The sequence below is a fragment of the Pinus tabuliformis genome, chromosome 2_2, assembly GCF_031772625.1.
Source record: "Pinus tabuliformis cultivar Carrire ecotype Pingquan chromosome 2_2, CPIR1, whole genome shotgun sequence".
NCBI classification, from domain to species: Eukaryota; Viridiplantae; Streptophyta; class Pinopsida; order Pinales; family Pinaceae; genus Pinus; species Pinus tabuliformis.
Window position 1 is genome coordinate 1,242,015,378 of NC_142300.1, and position 24,471 is coordinate 1,242,039,848.

At 40.6% G+C, this 24,471-nt stretch overlaps 1 protein-coding gene across 2 annotated transcripts in view; it reads right to left on the bottom strand.

Annotated features, from left to right (window-relative positions):
- Positions 1-24,471, bottom strand: part of LOC149197991 (uncharacterized) — a 165,531-nt gene that overhangs the window by 4,317 nt on the left and 136,743 nt on the right. The window lies entirely within an intron of this gene.

The window sequence follows — 24,471 nt, forward strand, 5'->3', positions numbered from 1 at the left end:
GCTGCTCCTCTATCCTTCACAGAAGCACTCAATTTCCCAAACATGGCCTTAGCAACAAAGCTTCCCTCAACAAATGATCCTTGAACTCGGCCTCCTTAACAGCAGAAATCGGCCTCAACAGGCCCCAAACTAGGACTAAAACTTGGACTTTAATGCACCTAAACTCAACCCTCAAGCAATTAGAACTCGGCTTCTAGAACTCTGCCTCCCCCACCGGGTTCGGCTTCCTCAATAGAGAATAATGTTAGATCTTCAAAAACAGACTTGAAACTCGCCTTAAAGCACACTAGGATTTGACCCTCAAAACAGGTTGATTTCAGCCTTCTTTGTACCAGAACTTCGGTCCTAAAATTCGGCCTCAATAGGGACAGGTGACTGCTCTCAAGACAGGCTGGAAACTCGGCCTTCCACACTGGAATTCAGCCCTCTACACAGTGTTACCCACCAAAAATGGGTGACCCCTAGGAGAAACTTTTCTCCCATTCATCTCTTTCAGCTGGCAGCCAGCAGCGCCCGAATAACCTCTAGTAGTTGACGACAATGTACCATTTACGTCTCCGCCACTTGCATTAGTCATGTTTCCTCGCCCATTTGCCAAGAGCACATGTTGGAAGGTGGGCTTCTGATCAAAAGGTACTTTATTCATTTTGCAATTGGGAGCTTATGCTTGTTTGTATTCGAGCATTTTGACATGGATTATGGGGTGATTTGGAAGAAAAAAGAGTCTTGGCCGTGATCTTGTTCCCTCACCCTAAATAGGGGGTTAATTTTCCATCCTAATCCAGTGGGACCTGTTAAATTACGCAACTAGAGTCAAATTCCACTTTGGACAGCTCATTTGTTGGAGATAATTATTGCATTAAATTCCTCTTTTCGAGAGGACCAAAATCGACCTAAAGATCACTCAAATTGGACAAGGAAAAGTGTGTTTTTGAATTAAAGCCCACACATGTGCAAATTGTCAAGGTCGGCTTCAACATCATGTAGGCTCATGAAGCCCAAACGACATGTCTTTTCACCCTCATCAATTCATATAAATACAAGAGACCTCAAACCTCATTTGGCACTTCATCACCTCACATCACATCTCTCTCCTATTCCTATTGGTTCATACAACTTAGAAGTGGAAGGTTTTTCTCTCTCATGTGAAGGACAGGTGGCTGATTCTGACTGGGCCAAATTACAGGACTGTTTCTGGGCGTTGACCTTTCTGCAGTGGAAGTTTGACCAGCGTTGACCAAGGGTCAAAAGAAGCCTTTTGACTTCGATTTTCTTGGAGAAGGTCTGTCTCATCAGGCTGCATTTTTGGGCACTAAGATCGAGGCTGTTTGAGGAGTTTGACTGCTGTTGACCGCAGAATAGAGCTGTACTTTTTCTCCCTCCATTGACCAAGCTTGACCAAAGTTTTGGGGGTCGTTTTGACCGATCCTTGACCAGAAAAAGAGGCTGCATTGACTGGGCATTGACCAAATTAAATTGGAGCAGATTTGACCTTGATTTGACTGCTGTTGACTTGACTGGTTAGGGCAGTCAATTGCTGTTGACTTTTTGCAGATTTGACAGTTGACCAGATTTGACTCTTCCTCATCATCTTTGACATTGGTATATTGATTTGACATCACATTATTTGAATATTGGATATTGGTTAGTCAAAGTTTGACTTTGACTCTTGGATGATGTACTCTCTAACTCTTTGCTGAACATTTGAAGACAATCTAGTAGAAGAAGATTTGCAAGGGTTTTCCCCCTAGTGGGGTTTTCCCCTAGTCATTGACCAAATTTGTGTCTCTTGTCCCTTCGCTGTCTTTCATTGTGCATTTGTCTAATTGTTCTATCTACTATTGCTCTACTCTCATTGGATAATTGAAGAAGTAAATTGTTAAATTGGATACTATTGGATATTGTTGAAGTGATAGTTGCAGCATAGAACAAATTGATGAAAAATTAACATGGTATCAGAGCTGAGGTGAAGACAAGCCCAAGAGACATAGAGCAAGAGCATCCATTTTCTAGCAGCTGATCAAAAAAGGGAAAAATCTTTTGGTAAAAATGTCTTTCTCTTTCTTCAAGGAGCATGAGAAGTTGGGTGACTCATTTAACTTTGTTGCATGAAAAGTCAGGTTGGAAATCTTAGCTAACAAAAATGATGTTTTGGACTTCATTCAAGGAAGAGTACTTGAGCTTTTGGAGAATGCTTCCGCTGCTGTAAAAAACAAGCACAAGAAAGGTGAGTTAAAAGCAAAGCAAATTATAGCTGATGGTTTACAAAAAAATCTACTTGCATATGTTGGAAATTTGAAAAGGTCTAGGGACATGTATGATAAGATAGCTGGCATGTATGAAGTCAACAATTTGAATGAAATCATCTCTTTGAAAGATCAACTCAAAGACATGAAGATGAACAAAGGAGAATCTGTGCAATCATACATTATGAGGATATCTCATCTTAGAGATCAATTGCAAAGAATTGGGGAAACCACACCTGACAAGGAATTGGTGATTGTAACTCTTAGAGGCCTCCCTCCCATTTGGGAAACCTTCATTACTACTATAAGCAACAATAATAGCTTCCCGTCATTTGATGAGCTTGTTGGAAAGCTCACTCAAGAAGAATCAAGGATGATATCTAGAGGAAGAATTCAAGGATCAAATGAAGGAGAGCCCATTGCCTACGTTGCTCAAGGAAAGAAAAAGAATGCAAAGAAAGGAAAGGGAAAGCCATCTAAATCAAGAAGACCTCCTCAATCTAATCGAGATTCCAAGGATTCAAGAAGGCGAGATAGAGATGTTGAGTGCTACAATTGTCATCGAAAGGGTCACTATGCTCGAGATTGTCCCGAAAAGAGAGATGCTCCAAGAAGAAACTCTTCAAGGTCCTACAACAATAACTGTGGCTTCAACAACAACAGGGCATACGGAAAAAGAGACTATGGAAGAAGGAATGAAAGAAGAAGAGACTCCCCAGATGATCGCGAAGATAGTTATCGTCCTCCAAAGAGGTCAAGGAACACTAGGTATGAAGGCAAAGCTACTAATCAATCTGAATATATTCTTATTTCTGCATTATCTAGTTCATCTCCTCGGGATTCTTGGGATAGTTGGCTGGTTGATAGTGGGGCCTCTCATCACTTTTCTGGATATAAGGAGGTTCTCTCTAATCCAGTAGAGAGGGAGACCAATTTGAACACTATTCTTGGTGACAATACCACTCATCCCGTAAAGGGCTTTGGTTCTATCAAATTTCATTTGAACTCTAGGGAATATGTGCTAGGATAGAAGAAGAATTTGGTTTCGATCTCTGGTTTGGAGGATAAAGGAATGAGGGTTGCATTCATTAAAGGAAAAGTACTCACTTGGCATGTTGAATCCTATATGAGAAATGCCTTCACATTGGGAACTAGCTTTGAAGGACTCTAAAATGTCACTGGAAGACCTCTTCTAGCTATGGTCCATAATACAAATCTTCAAAGTTAGTTGTGGCACCGAAGGTTGGCCCATCTACATTATGATGCTCTTCCAAAATCGAAGAAGTTGGTCTCCGGGATCCCCGATGTTCAAGCTCAACATGATGGAGTATGCCCTGGGTGTGCAAGTGGAAAGAAGACAAGGGGACAATTCCCCTATAGTGAAAACAAGACGAAATACATACTTCATCTCATTCATTTTGATATATGTGGTCCAATGCTCGTGCATTCACTTGGGGGTCATCTTTATTACATCACCTTCATCAACAATTTCTTAAGGAAGACATGGATATACTCATTGAAGCACACAGATGAGGCATTTGAAATATTCAAGGAGTTGAAGGCTTTTGTTGAAAGTCATACAGGGAAGAAAATAAAGATCTCCAGGTCCAACAACGATGGGGAATACATCTCAAATGAATTTATAGACTTTTGCAAGAAGGAAGGAATTAAGAAAGAGACTATTGTACCCTACACTCCCGAGAAAAATGGACTGGTTGAAAGAAAGAACAGGTCCATTGTAGAAGCTGCCCAAGCCATGCTCCATGATAAAAAAGATGCCAAAGTTCCTTTGGGTTGAAGGAACAGACACATCGATATATGCTCAAAACAGGTTGCCTCATCAAGCTTTGGACAACAAGACTCTCGAGCAAGTATTCACAAGTGTCAACCCTGATATTGGTCATCTTCGGATTTTTGGCTACCCCGTACACTTCCATGTGCCGAAGGACAAAAGAAACAAGCTAGAAGCTACAGGAAGGAAAAGTACGTTTGTTGGATATAATGAAGATTCTAAAGCATTTAGAATATATATTTCTGGTCAAAGGAAGGTTGAAGTTAGCATGGATGTAACATTCGATGAAAATGTTGCTCTTAGAAAAGCGAGGAAACACATGGAGCCTATGGACCCCTTGGATCCTCCTCCAAGTGATCATCCTACTAGGAAAATACCACTTTGGCTCAAAGACACACTACAAGATGCCGAGAAACATGTTGTTGCTCGTGGAACTTTCAGGGAAAGCAAGAAGCCATGCAAGTACCAAGCATATGTTGTAGCTATGAGCAATATGATTCAAACTAAACCTAGTACCTTTGAAGAAGTTGTTACGGAACAAGTCTGGAAGGATGCAATGGCCAAAGAATATGAGTCTATTATGAAAAATGACGTATGGGATATTGCACTGAGACTGAAGGGAAGATTTGTGGCAACCTCCAAATGGCTCTATAAGATCAAGCATGGGGCTGATGGAAGCATTGAAAAATACAAGGCAAGGTTCGTAGCCCGTGGATTCTCTACCTAAATCCGAGAAAGACATCGTTGATGATCCCATGGAGCCTATGGACCCCTTGGATCCTCCTCCAAGTGATCCTCATACCAGAAAAATACCACTTTGGCTCAAAGACACACTACAAGATGCCGAGAAACATGTTGTTGCTTGTGGAACTTTCAGGGAAACCAAGAAGCCATGCAAGTACTAAGCATATGTTGTAGCTATGAGCGATATGATTCAAACTAAACCTAGTACCTTTGTGTTGATTTTGGGTAGCATCAGATGTGCTCTAGCTCCGAAATTTTGAGGAAGGGATAGAACACATGAGATCTCCAAGACCCAGAAATAGTTTGGAGAAATTCCACCCGGATGAGGAGTTATTAAAATAATTAATATTTTTAATGGGTTCCTAAGTCTAAACTTAAGAAAATAAAAATATTAATGGGTATTAATAAAGATATGGGTGAGAAGCTTTTAAGAGACAAGGATGAAGTCTGTTTTAATCTTAGCTGTTGATTAGAGACTTAATCTCGGCTATTGATTCATCAACAGGAAAAGTATAAGAGAAGACTTGAGAGTCAATTGGAGACACACTAGGCAAATACTCAGTACCCTGAGGGAAATCGATTCTCAAGGAGAAGGAGTTCGATTTTAGAGGGAGAGTTGCAGGGTGGAGGAAGAGGAGGGCATCAACAGCAATCAGTGACTGAGGAGGAGGTGACACAGGGCATTCGAGAGACAACGCAGAGGGAAGAGCAAGCAGACAACACCATTGGAGACGCAGTCCTCACGCAGGCTGATGCAGAGGGACACAAAAGTGACGCAAAGGTGGGTGAAGGGTCTCCAAGGTGTCAAAACTTCTCCAGGAGGAGGAGAAACTTTGTCTCAGGTGTTTCTCTCAGAAGTGTCTCGGTTTCTCTATGAAATCATTCCTTGTAAAGTGATTGTTGCTGAAGATTAATAAAACCCTCATCTGCAGCACTGGTTTTCCCACATTGGGTTTTTCCATGGACAATTGTCCAAAAACAACTATGTAGATGTGATTGATTCTTGTGCTTTTATATCATTGTTGTTTTCTCTATGTAATTATGTGATAACTGCAGTAGAATTTATTTTAATGTTTACTGAAGGGTTTTCGTAAATAACTTATTGTGAGAGATAAGTAGGTGAAATAAATCAGTTACTGCAGTAGAATTTCGTATTAGAAATTTTCACATGGTATCAGAGGAGAGATCGAGCAACAAGATAGAAGAATCTGCTATGAGTCAGGAGCATGATGTCGAGGCATCAACTCAGAGGGACTCACGTAGATCTCCAGAGAAAGAAGAGAGCACGAAGAACATGGATCACGATTATTCTATGTTAGCTTCCAGACTGGAAGAAGAAGTCACTTGCCTAGCAAGTTCTACCTCCTCTGAGGTTTGGTATATAGATAGTGGAGCTTCCTGGCATATGACAAGAATACAATAATGTTTTTTGAATTATCAGGAAGAAAGGATGAATTTTCAGATCACCATGGGAAATAAGGCAAAGTGTACCCCCGTAGGAAGAGGTACTGTAGTCTTTCAAACAGAAGTAGGGGATCGGCTTCGAGCAACCAATGTGCTACATGTGCCAGGATTGGGGATGAACTTACTCTCTGTATCTTAGCTTCAAAACAAGGGATATGACGTTTTCTTCATTAAGGAGAAAGTATATGTCAAACACCCAAGTTGGAAAAAGAAGGCCCAGATTGGAATCAAAAGTAACAGGCTGTATAAATTACAGCTAGAATCTCCAATGGCACTGATAGGCAGCAGTGGGGATAAAGATTTGAATTAACTATGGCACAAGGGGATGGGACACTTACACCATGGGGCTTTGAGAATTCTAGGGAAAACAGTATCAGGGGTTCCAGAATTAAGTATCGAACAAGATGATGTATGTAGAGGATGTGCACTAGGCAAGTACGCCAAGGCAACATTTTCCAGAAGCAACAATAGGGCTAAGAGCATTTTGAGATTGATACACTCAGATATCTGCGGACCCAGGTCCACAAAAGCTCTTAGTGGTGCCGAATATTTCGTCACCTTCATTGATGATCGTTCCAAAAAGACATGGATCTACTTTCTGAAAACCAAAGATGAGGTTTTTGGTCGATTCAAAGAGTTCAAGGCTCTAGTTGAGAATCTGACAGGAAAGAAGATAAAGATATTGCGCTCAGACAATGGTGGAGAATACATCAACAAGGACTTCACTAATTTTGGTGCAAGGGAAGGCATCAGAAGAGAGTGGACAACCCCCTATAATCCAAAGCAAAATGGAGTAGCAAAAAGGAAGAACCAGACTATTGTTGGAGCAGCCAGGGCAATGTTGTATGATCAGGATATGCCCAAGTTTCTATGGGCAGAAGCATGCAACACGACAGTGTATATTCAGAATAGGACTCCTCACAAGGCATTAGGTAAGATTACTCTGGAAAGTGTCTTCAGCAGTAAGAAGCCTGAGGTGAGTCATTTCAAGATATTTGGGAGTTTAGCATACTACCATGTATCCAAAGAGAAGAGGAAGAAATTGGATTAGACTACGGAGAAAGGATATCTTCATTTGGCACTTCATCACCTGACATCACATCATCTCTCTCCTATTCCCATTGGTTTGTACAACTCAGAAGTGGAAGGTTTTTTCTCTCATGTGAAGGACAAGTGGCTAATTTTCATTGGGCCGAGTTACATGAATGTTTTTGGGCATTGACCTTTCTGCAATGGAAGTTTGACTAGCATTGACCAAAGGTCAAAAGAAGCCTTTTGACTTCGATTTTCTTGGAGGTTTGTCTCATCAGGCCGCATTTTTGACACTAAGATCGAGGTTGTTTGAGGAGTTTCATTATTGTTGACTGCATAACAAAGTTTTATTTTTTCTCCCTCCATTGACCAAGTTTGACTAAAGTTTTGGGAGTTGTTTTGACTTATCCTTGACCAACAAAAGAGGCCGCATTGACTGGGCATTGACCGAATTAATTGGAGCATATTTCACTGGTTAGGGCAATCAACTATTGTTGATTTTTTGCAAATTTGACAGTTAACCAAATTTGACTCTTCCTCATCATCTTTGACATTGGTATATTGATTTGATAATACATTATTTGGATATTGGATATTGACATTGGATATGGGCTAGTCAAAGTTTGACTTTGACTCTTGGATGATGTACTCTCTATGCTGAACATTTGAAGACAATCTAATAGAAGAATATTTGCAAGGGTTTTTCCCATAGTGGGGTTTTACCCTGGCCATTAACCAAATTTGTGTCTCTTGTCTCTTGGTTGTCTTTCATTGTGCATTTGTCTAATTGTTCTATCTATTATTGCTCTGCTGTCATTGGATAATTGAAGAAGTAAATTGGTAAATTGGTAAATTGGATGCTATTAGATATTGCTAAAGTGATATTTGCAACATAGAACAAATTGATGAAAAATTGTACAAGATCCAATATTACTCAAAGAAACCCTGCCCTCCTGGCAACTACTCCTCCATCCTTCATAGAAGCACTCAGTTTCCCAAACACAGCCTTAGCAACAGAACTTCCCTCAACAAATGATCCTTGAACTTGGCCTCCTTATCAGCAGAACTCGGCCTCAACTGGCCCCAAACTAGGACTAAATCTTGGACTTTAATGCACCTAAACTCAACCCTCAAGAAATTAGAACTCAACTTCTAGAACTCTACCTCCTCCATTGGGTTCGGCTTCCTCAATAAAGAAGAGTGTTAGATCTTCAAAAGCAAACTTGATACTCTCCTTCAAGCACACTAGGATTTGGCCCTCAAAACAGGCTTGAGTTCAACCTTCTTTGTACCAGAACTTTGGTTCTAAAATTCGGCCTCAATAGGGGCAGGCACTGCTCTCAAGACAGGCTTGAAACTCGGCCTTCCACACTGGAATTCAACCCTCTACACAATGTTACCCACCAAAAGTGGGTGACCCCTAGGAGAATATTTTCTCCCATTCATCTCTTCCATCTGGCAGCCAACAACACCCGAGAACCACTAGTAGTCAATGACGATGTGCCATTTATGTCTTTGCCACCTGCATTAGTCATATGTTTCTCGCCTATTTGCTAAGAGCACATGTTTGAAGTTGGGTTTTTTATCAAAAGGTACTTTATTCATTTTGCAATTGGGAACTTATGCTTGTTTGTATTTGAGCATTTTGACATGGATTACGGGGTGAGTTGGAAGAAAGAAGAGTCTTGGTCGTGATCTTGTTCCCTCACCTTAAATATGGGGTTAATTTTCAATCCTAATCCAGTGGGACCTCCCATAGTGGCCCAACAAGTATAGGAGGGGCACTACCTAGGAAGCCATGATTGAGATAGCATCGCCCCATCTCTCCCTATACCATACTTACCGCTTTCCATCCTACATTTTGAGCCTATATTCCACCATTCTTCGGGTTCCACTGACCACTAGTTCATTGGGGTTTAGCACCCACATATCCTCATAACTGGGTAGGGCCTGGAAATGTATCCTAGGACGTTGATGCAGATAAAAGAAACAAAAAGATCATATAATGGCCACAAGAAAAACAAGAGAAAAATCAAAATGCAAAAGATGACTAGGACATTCAAATTAGCACGTGGGCAAAAGCTAAGCATGAGCTCTACCTCACTCATATGACCATCACCCGGTTCATGGGCCAATGTTGTCCTATCTCATAGAAGACAAGGAACCCTTGCATGTCCCAATCCTCAATGGGCTATTGTTAATTTTAGGTATATTCTATGCTTAGAGCAATTTATTTCAATTTTCATAGTTAGCCCAATATCTTTTCCAGATTAGCAATCACGTCAACATTAAAGTATATTGCAGATAGAACATAAACATAGATCGCAGAAGACAAGCCAAGACAAGAGAACACAATATGTGGCGCTAGCCAAGGACAAACCCCAATGTGGGGAAACCCTTGATCAATTCTTCTTATATGTTCTTCAATAGTTCAGCATAGAGAGAGAGAGAGAGATAGTACATTTACAACAGAAGTCAACACTTTGACTTATCTATATAAGAGCATAGATCATCTCTAAGAAGATGATACATGAGATAAGTTGAAGACATGCTGCTTCAACTGATTCTCCAAGGTGACTCCTTCACCTATCATTGTGCTACATCTCGTCACCATGTTGCACCTCACCGTGCTGACCATGTTGCACCCATCATCACAATGTTGGACCTCATGACCATGTTGTACACATCATACTATTGTGCCTTATGTTGCACTGTTGTCTCATGTTGAACCTCACCGTGCTGCACCCATCATCACAATGTTGGACCTCATGACCATGTTGGACACATCATACTGCTGCACCTTATGTTGCACTGTTGTCCCATGTGCCATTGTGAACTAAGCACCATGCCTAACTGTCCCATTTACTTGCTGCATCGCTTGCCACTGCTGTCTAGTTGTATTGATGTAGTTGTTGTCCCTCACAGTCATGCTATCCCATGCACTGCATTAAAGTTTAGGGCATCACCCTACAGCCCTTATCCTCCATACAAATCAACAAAACAACCTCTTAAAGATTGCGGTTCTCCAAGGGAATAACCCTCCACACCTACACTACTCCTTTTGGCTTTGTTTAACCCCAAACGCAGCTCCAAGAAGTAGCCTAGTTATTGGTTATGGCCTACAGCCTAACACAACAGTTTCTGTAGCTTTCGGCCTCCCTCCAATCCTTCACCACAATGCCCTAAAACAGCGTCAATCTGTCCTTAAGCTATGTGGCCCTACAACCCTTCAATCCAGCCCTTAAACAACACTTGTGAAGCCCTAAAACTGATCCGTTGTACCTACAACAACTCGGCTTCTCCTCCAGAAATGCCACGTTGCTCTTCGACCTAATCTGCCCTGTTGTTCCTCGGCCTAATCTGCCCAACAATACGCACTTGGAACAACCCTTAACTTACCCTCAAACAACCCTTTCTCACCATGCTATCACCTACAACAAACTTGTTGTAGCAGTCCCTCACCGCGGGCCTACGGCCCATAAACAGAGATCCTTCTAAGCTGCGTAGATACCAGCGTTAGGGTTGTCCTCCTAGATAGCATTAGGGCTTCTCACTAGACTGCTTCCTCTAGATTAGGGCAGCGTATTTCTTCTTTTTGACTGTGGCTAGGTTATGTGTAGAAGCTAGGGCTAGGACTGTGGCTAGGGCAGCTTCTTTTCCTCCAACGTCTAGAGCTTCCACTTCTAGATTTCTCTTCCACTAAAACCCAAGACAAGTGGAGAGAAATCAAGATAGAAGTGTTTGGGAAATGACTCTCAAGTCATCTCCTTTTATACTAAAACGTTGAGCACATGTGGAGTTTATTTGGTTGCTGGCTGACCTTGACGAATTGTCTTATAACACAAATAAATTCATAACTCCATGAATACTTATTGGAATCGGATGATCTTTAGATCAATCCTACACCTCTTGATGATAGGAGTCCAAGAAAAATATCAATTACCATAAATAAGCTGACCCACATGGAGTTTGGCCCTAGTTGCCAATTTTAACACTCCCTCTCAACTAGGGAGAACTCCATCTGCTGATCCATCTGTCTGATTGTACTATCTCTGCCATCAGTGCCCTGCACTACTCTGCTATGCTCTACTCTGCTCTGCTGAACCATGAAGAAGAAGAATTGATCGAGAATGTCTCATACCATTCTCTACTGACCCGAAGTCAGTTGCATATGAAGAGAGTGTGTCATACCACTCTTACTAATCCTAGATCAGTTCCAAAAGAGTGAGTCATATCACTCTTACTGACCCGAAGTTAGTTTTATTGATTCTAGATCAATATCACAAGAGAGTGTCTCAAACCACTCATACTGATCCCAGATCAGTTTCATTGATCCCAAATCAATGGAGGTCATCTAACATAGGAAGTACGGTAGATACAATGATGCTTCCATCGATAGTACTACTATGGTCCTTAACCCCATTTCCCTGCTCATTGGCTAGATGAGAGGTACTTCCCATGAGTCCCAAACTGCATAGGTAGGATGCCTTGACGGGAGAACCACTCATCTTGTCCCTAAGTCACCACGGGGTATCACAGGAGAAGGCTGAGCCATTCACCCTGTACACAGCGCACCTTTAGGGGACGGTGAGTTGCCCTATGGTCGCTTGTTGCTCCAAGAAGTACCCCAAGCCCCCCGAAGCTCCCAGAGTTCAATGCATGCATCATGTAGGACCCTAATAAGAGGGTCTCTCAAAGACTCCAAGTCGTTTGGGAAAGTCACAAATTTGACCTTTCCCGTGGCTTCGAATGAATGTTTGCGACCTGTACATCAGTTTCAATACGATGGAGCCTCCTCGCTCATCGACGTACCATATCCCAGATAAAGGTAGTATCTAATGTCTATATGCTGGAGCAATCATAGAATACGGGATTCCTCAACAATCGAATCCCCCCAGGTTGACACAGAGGATCACGGTGGTATGCATCATGTATATAAATAGCTCACTGAAGAGATTCCACAACTAGGCAGCTTCACACGAGATCATACTCGTAGCTATGAATTCAATCTCAGCAGTGCTCAAAGCAACCGTCTTCTACTTCCTGCTCATCCAGGATATCGAAGCAAAACCCAAAGAGAACCAACACTCATAAGTGTTCTTGCAATCCTCCACACTGCCTACCCAGTCAGCATTCAAATAATCATGCAGCTTCTCATTTCTGGCAGTGTATCTCAATCCATGAGAGATTGTGCCCTGAAGATATCTCAGAAAACTCTTGGCACCAATCCAGTGAGGCTCAACCAAATATGAGCCCAATGTGCTAACTGCAAAACATATATCCGGACGGAAGTTCACCAAGAACATCAATGCGAATGAGTTTATGAAACTCAGAGGCATTTCCCAAACTGGTCCGGCATCACCACCATATAACTTCTGAAAGTTAAGATCCTCGAGGTAGTCACGGGCTTGCAGTTTACCATTCCACATTCGGAATCCAACTCCCTCTTACTTCTGCAAATGAGAGGGTCGGCACCTGTCAGAAATCGGTCGTCCTCAGAAGGTGTCGGTATGAGAGGTCTATCATCCACAACCTTCGAGCAATGGTTTGGATCGACTTTGTTAGTGTCAGTCAGTTCAGCCTGTCACTAGTGATCAAATATGCTCTTACAAGGTGTTGTTAGAGTGTCAAATCAAATTTTTGTCATTTCAGTGAGTCTTCAAATAAAAATTTGGTCATTGGTTATCATGTCTAGGTCACTGCTGCTCCCTTCACTTACCCATGGTCTTCATCACTCATCATGGTCATTGTCTTCTTTGAGGTATCATATCTTCATTTAAGTGTCTTGGGTCATGAAATGGTTAAATTCCTCATTTTAGGTCATGGTCTAGGGTTTCACTCCATGTGTCATCACGATACCATATGTTTCCAAAAGCATGTCCATCATGTGATTAAGTAGGTAAAGGGAGTTAGCAGCTTAGGGAAAGAAAAATAAAGGTAACAGTAATGTTTTATTTCAAATAAGACAATGTTGCAGTACACTACCTTGCCTCATCATTCCTCATAGGGACATGTTTGATTCAAAATATGTTTCTGACAAAATGGAGACTAATTTTACAAAAGTGAAAGAGGTTTTTGTCCATTATAGTCCAAGGAACACAAACTTCCTTCAGTTTATGCACAGGTGTTATGATTTGAAAGAAATTCCCCAAATACACTTGCTACAGGAGTGTTGCTTCACTTCTGGACAGCTTGACTTCAAGACAGTTTTTCAGGGGTTTGGAGCAGGTTTTGTCAGTGCTTGAGGACTCTATTGTGTAGCAGACATCCTAAGCTTTCCAATGGTACCTTCAGCTTGTGATTTGGATTAGTGGAAGGCATCCAAAAGTAATCTGCAAGTTGGCGTTGCGCTCTAGTCAGAGAAACCCTTAGTTTTTGGTGTGGCCTTAGGAAAATCAATTTTTCTCCCTCCTAGAGTATCCAAATTACATTCTTGAGGTGTCCATCTTATAGCAGACTTCAAGAGCTTTCCAGCGAGCTATCAAGCTCTCAATTTGGAGCAGTTTAAGGCCTCCAAAAGTGATTTGGAAGATGGCGCTGCGCTTCTGTGAACTACGCTGCACTTTGGCGCTGCGCATAGGAACACAGCACTGCGCGCAAGATAGAGTGCCCAGAAATGCTTCAAAACTCTCCCAAATCTCAATTTTTCACTTGCAAGCTTGATTTTACTGACTTCTAAGCTAAGGAACAAGCAAGTACACCATCATCCTCCATCTTTTGCTTTCCCAATTATATCTCATGTCAATGATACTTCAAGTTAGGGTTTGTAGCAAAATTTGCATGGGAAATGTTAAGGTGAAAATGGCCATCATTATTTTTAATTTCCAAAACATGTAAAATGATATCCTACACCTGCATACATGTTTAGTGAGCCATTTTGACCATTTTACCCACCTCCAAACAAAGTTTAAAGACTCAAAAAGCAAAACCCTAGCTCATTCCTAGAGGTTTTTGGGCAAATCTCATCATAAACCCTGTTGTTCCCACCTACAAGAAAATCATTTTTCCACTGTTTCTCCACTTATTTTCATCAGATTTCAAAGTCCTCTCACATTTCCCAAGACCCCTCCCATCATTTTGTCAAAATCCACCTTCACATCACTTCATTTCCATTCATACCTCACAGTTTATTTTTCATTCAAATGGAGGTGGGGTCATCTAGCAAAACAATGGAGAAGACTCAACTATCCAAACTTGAGGTGACTAAAGTGTATAAGAAGGGCCAGAGGCTTGTGTTTTCTTCTCACAGAGAGAAAGGGGCCAAGCCTTCTTCATCGACAAAGCAGGAACCGACAACAAAAGAGAAAGACACAGTTGAGCATGAGTTTGAACTGGTTGATTCAGAGGTTGAGGATCAGACTTCAAACATGTGACAAACAAACAGGGATAAGGACTATCAAATCAAGGAGCTAGCAATCAATTTGGAAAGAGCAAAATATGTCATATCATTCCTTGAACAAGAAGACAGTCAACTCAAAGCAAAGGAGTTGATCCTAGGAAAGGAAAAAGCCAAGTTATTGTAGCAAGTCGGCAAAGGTAAGGAGATCATGAAATCAAGCGAGCCTGAAGCATAAAAGGGGAGAGGAAAAAGGAAAATACCAAGAACAAGAGGCCTCAAGAAAGCTTTGCAAGAGGAACAAGAACAAATTCTGCTTAATGAAGATCTTGACCTAGAAGATAGGATGGCCTTATGGTTCATCAAGACAAGGAATATTGGCTTAATAGGGTGAATGAAACACTTGGAGAAGCTCCTTGAGAAGGCAAATAGAGACAATCAATTGCTTAGACACATGGCACATCACTATCAAGCTCAAAACATGATCGCCAATGTCAAGGTAAAACAACTTGAAAACAAGCTCAAGGAGGCCAAAAAGGACCAAAAGGAAGAGGAAAACTTGGAGATGCTTGCTTAAGCATCCATGAAGCTATAACAAACCAATTTTTACACCTTTCCTCCAATTTTGAGCAAATTCTAAGCATTGAGTTTTTTGAGAAATTTTGGTCTAAGTTTAGAAATTCAGCTGGGTGCTGCGCTTTTGACTCAGGCCTCCATTTGAGGAAAGGTCTATAGTTTTGGAAACGTCTTGACATCCTCTAAAAAGTTAAAACCCATTTGCCCAAATTTTGCAGAGGTGGCTTAGTTTTGGAGAAAAATGCAAAAAAGTGGCAAAAAACTAGCATTTTGGACCATTTTTTGACAGGCGCTGCGCTTCTGGAGTGACCTTGGGAGAATGGATTTTTGAAGGTCTTCCCATGCTCCAAATTTAGAAATTCAAACTGTTATGGAAACTAGACTTGAAGGGCTAGTTGACCGTTCTCTCAGATTTGCATTTTGACCCCTGGAAGGCACCTAAAAATCAGCTCAAAGTTGGTGTTGCGCTTCTGCACTTTCTGTGTTTTTATTTGGAAATTTTCAGTGTAAAATTTCTACTTTCTAGTCTGACTTGGTCAAAGTAAAGATTCTCTATGTAATGGCACTAGTTACGAGGCTAGGTGATGTAGGCATGAATAAATGTACATCATAGGTTGTTTTTGATGTTTATTAGGCCTCATAAAAGAAGCAAACTCCTAAACAAACTCTTCATGAAGTGTTTGAGTTTCACCTTCTCACTCTCACCTGTTGGTTGAGAGAATCTTGGAGTCAATTCCTCCACCAAGGAATTTGACTCCTGAAGGTGGGCAAGTGGTTTAGGAGAGTCTATATGTATCATTTCACTTTAGGAGAAGAAGGTTGAACTTTTTGTGAAGGAGGTTTGCATTGTAATCATCTTTCAGCTAATACAGATACAGGTTGCAGCGATTTTCAAGGAACTCTAGCCCAGTGAGTTCATGGTGCTTGTACTTCATTCTTTTTGTTTTCTCATGGTCTAAACATCTTTATCTACATTATATCTCTTCTTTCTATGAATGCCTTGTGATAAAATACTCAGAATTTTTGTTTTTCAAGCTCTGTTATCTGGTTTTCATGGTTATGTGTTTTGTCTTCCTAAGCTAATGAAATCATGTTTATTTATGCTCATTAGTTTCTTCCACACTATATCCTCTATACTACACTGACAAATACTCAAATTACACCATGGCTTCTGACATCTAGCTCCTTCTTATGTTTGCTCCTGTATTCCCACAGCCTAAACCTACTTGTGGCTCCAAACCCTAAGTTCATCGAATCCTTAAAAAAACAAACACATATCTAGCCTAAAATTCAATTGCTTTAAAGTCATATCAATGATAAGAGACTTAGAGAGATCCCTCTCATGCTCAGTAGGGCTAGCTATTGAGTTGAAGTGGTTTGAGGTTACCCTTGTCGATTTCCTTTTCAGCCTAGGAGATTATAAGTACTAACATTTTTGGCGCCGTTGTCGGGGAACAAAAAATCATATCTTCCCTGGGAAAGAACGACAAGGATCAAATCTAATTGCTGATGGTGAACAGTGATCGGACACAAGAAAAGTTGTGCATCTTTCACCTAGCGACTCCAGTGTCGAAGAATCCAAAGGTTCAGAATTTTCATGGCGACTCCACTGTTCAAAACCGGTAGTTTGAAGAACTTATTGGTGACTCAACTGTTTTCAAAATGGATTCAATTGCTCGAAGGTATGCTCCTATGAATCGAGCTCATATTCCTGGTTTTCCGAATCGTATTCCTTGTATAGATTGGTAAACAGGGCTGCCAAAGTTTAAAGGTCAGGATGGCCAAGATGAGGCTATTCTGCATCTAATCAAATTTCATTGGCATATACATAAGCTCAGGATCAGGTTTCATGAGGATTGTTTGATGAAAATGTTTATGGCTACCCTAGAAGGAAAAGCAAGATCTTGGTATGAAGGATTGAAGCCAGGTAGCTTATACTCTCTTAAAGATTTCCACACAACATTCTTTGATTTTTATGGAAAATCTCATCATTCATTTTTGTTGTTCGAAGATTGTTGTGAATCCTATGAAAACTTCATTCAATACCTTGAAGAAACTTTTGGTGATGAAGAATGTCTAGATTATGAGATCATAGAGGCCCTTTATGAATATTCTTCCCAACAAAAAATAACAGAGATTAGCTGCTTTGATACAAAGGATCATTCACAACACACATCAACTCCTTCTTTGCTTGAAGATGAAACAGATCTGCATCCTAACAGTCAAGAAGAAATTGGTCCAAGTGAGAATTCTGAAATTTCATGTACAGAAAACTTAAGCAGTGAACCATCTAATGACAACGATCATCTACTTTTGCAAGGAAATAGTGAACAAGAAGTTGTTTCCCTTGATTCTTGTGGCAGTCAAATTGATATTCTTCCTGTTGAAGCACATGAGGAATCAAACATACTTGAAGTGGTTGCTGCATTTAAAGTTTTCCATGAGCATCCAAAACCCTGTCTTTTGGATGAGAGGTATGAAGATAGTGTTAAAATTGGCAACTAGGGCCAAACTCCATGTGGGTCATCTTATTTATGGCAGCTGATATTTTTATTGGATCCCTCTCATCGAGAGGTGTAGGATTGATCTAAAGATCATCCAATTCCGTCAAGTATTCATGGAGTTATGAATTTATTTGTGTTATAAGACAAATTGTCAAGTCGGCCAGCAACTTGTGTAAGCTCAGAAGCCAAATAGTCATGTCTATTCATCATCTACGTTTTAGTATAAATAGGAGAGGACTTGAAGTCATTTTGGTGACACACTCTTCATGTGATCTCCTCCTCTCCATGTCTTTGGGTTTTTGGTGAAGGACAGAGACACTAAGAGTACGCTAGGCTAAGTAGATGATGTCCTAGCTGCAGGTGATCCCCTAGCCACAGTAAGCCGTAGGCTTATGAGGAAATCTAAACGCAGTCAATGGAGACAACCAAAACGCAATCAATAGAGACACCTTATACGCAGTCAATGGAGACATCTAAACACAGCAAGGAGACCTGTTCACACAGTCAAAGAAGATAAGAACTTCGCATTCTTCCTCTCTGAAATTTCGGGTGTAGTAGCCGCAGTCAAAGCATAAGGTATCCGCAGATGAAGTGAATTGAACTCGGGTACAGGGACCCGCATTCAAGGGTGATAGATCTCGCATTATCTCTCTCTGAATTCTTCGCATTAAGGAGTAGTAGATCCACATTGAATTAAGGTATCCTTGTCTAAAGGCTTGACTACACCTCGAATGGGTATAAGGTGCAGTCAAGCTGGATCCCAGATTGATGGAGCAGCAAGGTCACCAAATAGACAGTCTCGACATAGAGATGTCTCTAAGGTACAATCGTAACCAGATCTAGGAGGTGTGATGAGGACGCAGTGTTGACCAAAGTTCTGGACTAAATACACTCTCGGCATACCTATGACTTGAAGTAGAGAAGAGCTTAGACGAGGGTACCGTATTGTCTTGGTATATAAACCTTGGTGGCATACCTGTAGCAGCCCAAACACAATGAACGGCAGTGATAGATCTATTCTCTCAGTTCAATGAAGATTATGTTAGAAGTTACAATCCTGGCATAACTCTGATAACGAAATAGGTTTCGATGATGGTCAAGAGATCCTTGGCATACCAGTGAAAGGACACAGTCTCAACATAATGAGAATGATAAGGATGAACAGTGTCAGATCATGATGATCAAAGATGCAGCATGATGGGCATGTTAGTAAAGGGCAGCATGATGATGAATGAGACAGCATGATTATGAATGATGCAGCATGATGGGCATATTAGTAAGGAGCAGCGTGATGATGGAAGCAGCTCAGTGACTAGGTGTAGCACAGTGACAGGTGCAACATGAGTACAAGCTGCAACACTATGTTAGGTGAAGCCGTCACCTTGGAGAATCAGTGGATGCAGAATGTTTTCAACTGATCTCATGTATCATCATTATAGGAGATGATCTATGCTCATATCTAGATAAGTCAAAGTGTTGACTTCTGTTGTAAATGTACTATCTCTCTCTCTCTGTTGAACTTTGAAGAACATAAAAGAAGAATTGATCAAGGGTTTCCCCACATTGGGGTTTGTCCCTGGCTAGCGCCACATCTTGTGTCCTCTTGTCTTGGCTTGTCTTATGCGATTTATATTTATGTTCTATCTGTAGTTTACTTTAATGTTGATGTGATTGTTAATCTAGAAAAGATATTGAGCTAACTATGAAAATTGAAATAAACTGCTCTAGCATAGAACATACCTAAAATTAACAGATAGCCATTCACTTGTTCTTTCAGATTGTTCTTTCTCTAAGGTTTTATTTCAAGATCAGGTTTGTGAAGACCAAGATGAGGTTTTTGATGAAATGTATGAACAAGGATCTCTAGACACTCACCACTCATATGTATCTCCAGCTCATCCATTTTCTGAAGCACTATTTCAAGGGCAAATTCATGCAAATCATAATTTTAAATTGGCATGTGTGAAGGTTTCAAACAATGCAATTATGGCAGAAAATAATCATCAAGCATTACAAGCAGATTATGAAGAGGAGAGCAGCAGAAAAGAAGAGGTTGTTTTAGAGCCACTTGCACATGATGATCTTCCTCCAAATTCAGAAAACAAAGAGTGTTCTTCTATTTCTTTTGACTTTCAAGATATGCTAATGTCCCAGATTATTATAGACCCTATTGCCAATTTGTTGCAGCCATCTGAAAAGATGAATTTTCTTGTATTAAAGGATCATGAGCACATATTTAGTGGACACTCGGAGTTCCCTAGCTTTTGTTTGTTCTACCTGCTCAAGGAAAGTACAAGCAGAATTCAAGTAGCCACTTGTTGAATTGGTTACACTGGAGGGATCATTACACATGATTGCATATACATATTCCGCAGGTGAGCGGTTATCATCAGGATTTGAACCCTGAGGTGAAGGCCCTAAGATCCCGATGGTCTCCTGCCATAAGTAAGTTCAGTCAGTATGTTTTTTATAGTCAACTCAGTCGGTTAGTCAGTCAGTTTTCAATTTGAGTTTAGCCTTTGCATTATGACTCCATGCCCAATGGATAAGGCTACTTGGTCTACGGTGTTCTTGACACCTCCAAGGAGCTGCCATCCCCAGTTGGAGCCAATGTTAGTGTCAGTCAGTTCAGCCTATCACCAGTGATCAAATATGCTCTTACAAGGTGTTGTTAGGGTGTCAAGTCAAATTTTTGTCATTTTAGTGAGTCTTCAAATAAAAATTTGGTCATTGGTTATCATGTCTAGGTCACTATTGCTCCCTTCACTTACCCATGGTCTTCATCACTCATCATGATCATTGTCTTCTTCGAGGTATCGTATCTTCATTTAAGTGTCTTAGGTCATGAAATGGTTAAATTCCTCATTTTAGGTCATAGTCTAGGGTTTCACTCCATGTGTCATCACGATACCATATGTTTCCAAAAGCATGTCCATCATGTGATTAAGTAGGTAAAGGGAGTTAGCAGCTTAGGGAAAGAAAAATAAAGGTAACGGTAATGTTTTATTTCAAATAAGACAATGTTGCAGTACACTACCTCGCCTCATCATTCCTCATAGGGACATGTTTGATTCAAAATATGTTTCTGAAAAAATGGAGACTAATTTTACAAAAGTGAAAGAGGTTTTTGTCCATTATAGTCCAAGGAACACAAACCTCCTTCAGTTTATGCACAGGTGTTATGATTTGAAAGAAATGCCCCAAATACACTTGCTACGGGAGTGTTGCTTCACTTCTAGACAGCTTGACTTCAAGATAGTTTTTCAGGGGTTTGGAGCAGGTTTTGTCGATGCTTGAGGATTCTATTGTGTAGCAGACATCCTAAGCTTTCCAATTTTACCTTCAGCTTGTGATTTGGATTAGTGGAAGGCATCCAAAAGTAAATTGCAAGTTGGCGTTGCGCTCTAGTTAGAGAAACCCTGAGTTTTTGGAGTGGCCTTGGGAAAATCAATTTTTCTCCCTCCTAGAGTATCCAAATTACATTCTTGAGGTGTCCATCTTATAGCAGACTTCAAGAGCTTTCCAACGAGCTATCAAGCTCTCAATTTGAAGCAGTTTAAGGCCTCCAAAAGTGGTTTGGAAGATGGCGTTTCACTTCTATGAACTGCGCTGTGCTTTGGCATTGCACGCAGGACAGAGTGCCCAGATATCCTTCAAAACTCTCCCAAATCTCAATTTTTCACTTGCAAGCTTGATTTTACTGACTTCTAAGCTAAGGAACAAGCAAGTACACCATCATCCTCCATCTTTTGCTTTCCCAATTTCATCTCATGTCAATGATTCTTCAAGTTAGGGTTTGTAGCAAAATTTGCATGGGAAATGTTAGGGTGAAAATGGCCATCATTATTTTTAATTTCCAAAACATGTAAAATGATATCCTACACCTGCATACATGTTTAGTGAGCCATTTTGACCATTTTACCCACCTCCAAACAAAGTTTAAAGACTCAAAAAGCAAAACCCTAGTTCATTCCTAGAGGTTTTTGGGCAAATCTCATCATAAACCCTGTTGTTCCCACCTGCAAGCAAATCATTTTTCAACTGTTTCTCCACTTATTTTCATCAGATTTCAAAGTCCTCTCACATTTCCCAAGACCCCTCCCATCATTTTGTCAAAATCCACCTTCACATCACTTCATTTCCATTCATACCTCACAGTTTATTTTTCATTCAAATGGAGGTGGGTTCATCTAGAAAAACAGTGGAGAAGACTCAACTATCCAAACTTGAGGTGACTAAAGTGTATAAGAAGGGCCAGAGGCTTGTGTTTTCTTCTCACAGAGAGAAAGGGGCCAAGCCATCTTCATCAACAAAGCAGAAACCGACAACAAAAGAGAAAGACACAGTTGAGCATGAGTTTGAACTGGTTGATTTAGAGGTTGAGGATCGGACTTCAAACATGCGATAGACAAACAAGGATAAGGACTATCAAATCAAGGAGCTAGCAATCAATTTGGAAAGAGCAAAATATGTCATATCATTCCTTGAACAAGAAGACAGTCAACTCAAAGCAAAGGAGTTGATCCTAGGAAAGGAAAAAGCCAAGTTATTGCAGCAAGTCGGCAAAGGTAAGGAGATCATGAAATCAAGCGAGCCTGAAGCATAAAAGGGGAGAGGAAAAAGGAAAATACCAAGAACAAGAGGCCTCAAGAAAGCTTTGCAAGAGGAACAAGAAAAAATTCTGCTTAATGAGGATCTTGACCTAGAAGATAGGATTGCCCTAGAGGTTCATCAAGACAAGGAATATTGGCTTAATAGGGTGAATGAACACTTGGAGAAGCTCCTTGAGAAGGCAAACAGAGACAATCAATTGCTCAGACACATGGCACATCACTATCAAGCTCAAAACATGATCACCAATGTCAAGGTAAAACAACTTGAAAACAAGCTCAAGGAGGCCAAAAAAGACCAAAAGGATGAGGGAAACTTGGAGATGCTTGCTGAAGCATCCATGAAGCTATAACAAACCTATTTTTACACCTTCCCTCCAATTTTGAGCAAATTCTGAGCATTTTGAGTTTTTTGAGAAATTTTGGTCTAAGTTCAGAAATTCAACTGCTCCAAGGCGCTGCGCTTTTTCCTCAGGCCTCCATTTGAGGAAAGGTCTACATTTTGGAAAGATCTTGACATCCTCTAAAAACCCATTTGCCCAGATTTTGCAGAGGTGGCTTAGTTTTGGAGAAAAATGCAAAAAAGTGGCAAAAAAATAGCATTCTGGACCATTTTTTGACAGGCGCTGCGCTTCTGGAGTGACCTTGGGAGAATGGATTTTTGAAGGTCTTCCCATGCTCCAAATTCAGAAATTCAAACTGTTCTGGAAACTAGACTTGAAGGGCTAGTTGACCGTTCTCTCAGATTTGCATTTTGACCCCTAGAAGGCACCTAAAAATCAGCTCAAAGTTGGCGTTGCGCTTCTGCACTTTCTGTGTTTTTATTTGGAAATTTTCACTGTGTAAAATTTCTAGTTTCTAGTCTGACTTGGTCAAAGTCAAGATTATCTATGTAATGGCACTAGTTATGAGGCTAGGTGATGTAGGCATGAATAAATGTACATCATAGGTTGTTTTTGATGTTTATTAGGCCTCATAAAAGAAGCAAACTCCTAAACAAACTCTTCATGAAGTGTTTGAGTTTCACCTTCTCACTCTCACCTGTTGGTTGAGAGAATCTTGGAGTCAGTTCCTCCACCAAGGAATTCGACTCCTGAAGGTGGGCAAGTGGTCTAGGAGAGTCTATATGTATCATTTCACTTCAGGAGAAGAAGGTTGAACTTTTTGTGAAGGAGGCTTGCATTGTAATCATCTTTCAGCTAATACAGATACAGGTTGCAACTATTTTCAAGGAACTCTACCCTAGTGAGTTCATGGTGCTTGTACTTCATTCTTTTTGTTTTCTCATGGTCTAAACATCTTTATCTACATTATATCTCTTCTTTCTATGAATGCCTTGTGATAAAATACTCAGAATTCTTGTTTTTCAAGCTCTATTATCTGGTTTTCATGGTTATGTGTTTTGTCTTCCTAAGCTAATGAAATCATGTTTATTTATGCTCATTAGTTTCTTCCACACTATATCCTCTATACTACACTGACAAATACTCAAATTACACCATGGGTTCTGACATCTAGCTCTGTTAAATTATGGTATGTTCTATGCTTAGAGCAGTTTATTTATTTTTCTTATTATGATCCACAGATTAGCAATCACATGTACATTAAGTAAAGTGCAGATAGAACATTTAAACGATCAACAGAAAACAAGCCAAGAGAAGAGGCACAAGATGTGGCGGCTAGCCAGGGACAAACCCCAATATGGGGAAACCCTTTGATCAAATCTTCTTTTATCTTCAATAATTCAACAGAGAGAAATAGTACAAAAATCTGATTTATATCAACAGCAACAAACCCTAGATCAGCAAAGTCAACCGAGTTGAAATTGAACTTCAATATGCCTGGTCAATTTCCAGTCAACTTGCCCTTGAACAGCCTGAAGAAGCAGCCCTAGAACAGCCCCAAAAGTTCAGTCGATTTGCAGATTTCTGAAGTCAACTTGCAGCCCTAAACTAGGGCAGTCAATATCGATCAAACCGGAGGTCAGATCACCTCGATTTCTGTGCCAAAAAGTGTGGCCTGCCAAGGAGGATCAGCCACACCAAATTCGCAATCAAGGAGTCCACGCTGGTCAACGCTGGTCAAAGTACCTTTCTGCAGCTTGAAACCCTAGAAATCTGCATCCTTTTTCCACACGTGTGAGAGAGACAGTCTTTCTGTGCAGGAG